Consider the following 2,870-nt stretch of genomic DNA (forward strand, 5'->3'; position numbering starts at 1 on the left):
CTTGTCACATGTATCATGGGGCTCCGACCGACTATGTCTGTTGCATATCTATCGCTCAGTCATTCGCTCTCAGCTTGATTATGGTTGTATTGTCTATAACTCTGCTCGGGCATCAGTTCTAAAGATGTTAGATCCTATTCATCATCAGGGACTGCGATTGGCTACAGAGCATTTCGCACCTCCCCAGTGCTTAGCCTTTACGCGGAAGCAAACGAACTGTCCCTTGAGTATAGGAGGTTTTCCCTGGGTTTTATGTACTCTGTCAGGGTGCGCTCTGTCGCGGAGCACCCCGTTCGAGATAATATTGAGACTATCAAGTTCCAACGTACATTTGAAAACAAACCTTCCATAGTTCCGCCTCTCTCTATGAGGAATAATACTGCAGCACAATCTGTTGGGATTGATGCAAGGCCTGAGCTAGTCCAGTACCCACCAGATATAGCTCCATGGAACAACTGCCACATACATTGCGACCTTACACTGACCAAGTATAACAAAAAGAATGTTCCACAGGAAGTCATAAGGCAGGACTTCTTTGAGCTTCAGACCAAATATCACGAGTATGCCAGTTTTTATACAGACGGGACAAAAAAGGACTCGGTAGTAGGCTGTGCTATGGTGGGACGATCAATAAATCAGGTGAAGAGAATAAATCCGAAAGCCTCTATACTAACAGCAGAGCTATATGGTTTGCTGCTGGCTGTTGATTACATAATGAAAAAACGACTTTCTCACGCTGTAATCTACACAGACTATTTAAGCTCTCTGAAGGCTGTCGCATCAATGAACCGTGTAAAAAACCCACTGGTTTCTGAGTTAAAGCACAAGTTTATCCTGGCTGCTAAGAAAAATCTTGACATAGTTTTATGCTGGGTTCCTAGCCATGTTGGCATTCCTGGAAATGAAGCAGCTGATTGTGCAGCTAGCTCTGCTAATGATCGAGAAATATACACGCACCAAATACCCTACAAAGATTACCACAACTCTCTGAAACGTTGCATCAAAGCAAAGTGGCAGCTGCAGTGGAACAGCGAAACCAGCAACAAACTACACGCAATCAAACCTTTTCTAGGCGAGTGGGAGAGTGCCCGACATCGGGAGCGCTTTTATGAAGTCATACTCTGTAGGTTACGAATCGGTCATACTCGTCTCACACATGGACACCTCTTGAGCGGGGAGGATGCCCCTGAATGTGTGCACTGTAACCTACCTCTAAGTATTATGCACATACTCATTGAATGCTCTAAGTATGACCAATGCCGGTATAAACACTTCTCACTGCTTTATAAAGAACACATTCCACTACACCTCGCCCTACTACTAGGTGACGAACCGCTCATTCCATACAGTTGTATTTTTAATTTCCTCACAGATATCGGCCTTCTACACCGACTGTGATTTTACTCCTAAATTCATTGTCATATTGTTTACACTTATACACATTCATGTTCATGGTTTTATCATATATTTCGCTACTATAGCTCTTTCCTCTTCTTAAACCCGAATTGCAATAGTCTGAGCTTGGCGCAATATAGCCTTAGTTGCTGATGCGCCATAAACCCCCAATCAACCAACCCCCCCCCCCCCCCCCCCCCCGCTCGTCGCCCACCAAAACACCCCCCCCCCCCCTTTCCGCCCCTGCAGTGTCTTCAAAGATTCACAGAATTTAACAAAAATATACGGTGCTACAGATATGCTACAGCTAAGAAAGATAACGAGAGAAATACGGTCTGGTCCAAAGACCTTGGTAGCACCAATTCTGCGCAGCAACTTCACAATACAGTTCATATAAATTTTAATTTTGGGCATTAAGCCCTGTCCTGTATACGTAAGCCACGGGAGCTGCTCTGTGCGGAAACTATTTTAAAAAAGAGTGTGTTAAAACGCTCAACATTGGCATCATCAATCACCACCGCATCACCATCAACCAACAGTGCTGGAATAGAGGTGTTTTCCTTTCTGTTTGCATTTAATTACGAGCTTTCAAAATTCTTTACGATTTACTTTTCAAATTTTTAATCAATGTGTCAAAGAACACTTCATTGTTTAGTTTTATTTGTAGTTTAAGAAGCTTATTAACCTCTTTGTATTTGTGCTCATCGAGCACTGACCAACTTTTAGACAGTTGTAAGTTGCGTCAAACCGAGGTTTATTTTTCTATGATGCTTTATTTGTTTTAAACTAAAGGTATGGCCCCTTGCCTTCTGCTATAAAGGAGAAAAAAAGCTCTGCTCTGAGTTTGCTTTTTATTCTCTCTTACAGGGCCTCTCAACGCTCCTGCTATTTCAGTCCATGTGGTCTTTTCTTCTGAAGACGCAAAACGTTCAAGGTTCTCTCGCCTTTCGAAAACAAGCCCAGCATTGTACGCCCATTAAGCCTCCACCTTGCAGACTATCATACCTCTCTTCAGATTTCTCCCGATGGAATGTCCCTACTTTCACCAGTTGACTGTATTGCTCCCTGGGAGAGACTGCCGGTTTGTTGCGATTGGTCACTTACAGAATATAATAAGCACTGTGTTACTTCTGTGGTTATCCTGCAAGATTTTCAAGACTTGCAGACAAAGTATGCTGATTATTGTCATTTTTATACTGACGGTGCTAAGGCTCAATCCTTCACTGGATGTGCCGTGTATTCTGAGAACTTTTCTAGAACGAAGCGCCTTAATTCGATCGCCAGTATCTTTACAGCAGAACTGTATGCAGTGATGTTAGCAATTGACCATATTAGACTGAAGAGAAAAGTAAGATCGATTATATATGTGGACTCTCAAAGTGTGATCACTGCAATTAGTTCCATCAAAGACACCAAAAATATGCTTGTACAGGTTGTGCGTACGAAAATTAATCGTGCATTGCAGAACGGACATC

The sequence above is a fragment of the Ixodes scapularis genome, unplaced genomic scaffold (assembly GCF_016920785.2).
Source record: "Ixodes scapularis isolate PalLabHiFi unplaced genomic scaffold, ASM1692078v2 PGA_scaffold4__175_contigs__length_147842914, whole genome shotgun sequence".
Lineage (NCBI taxonomy): Eukaryota > Metazoa > Arthropoda > Arachnida > Ixodida > Ixodidae > Ixodes > Ixodes scapularis.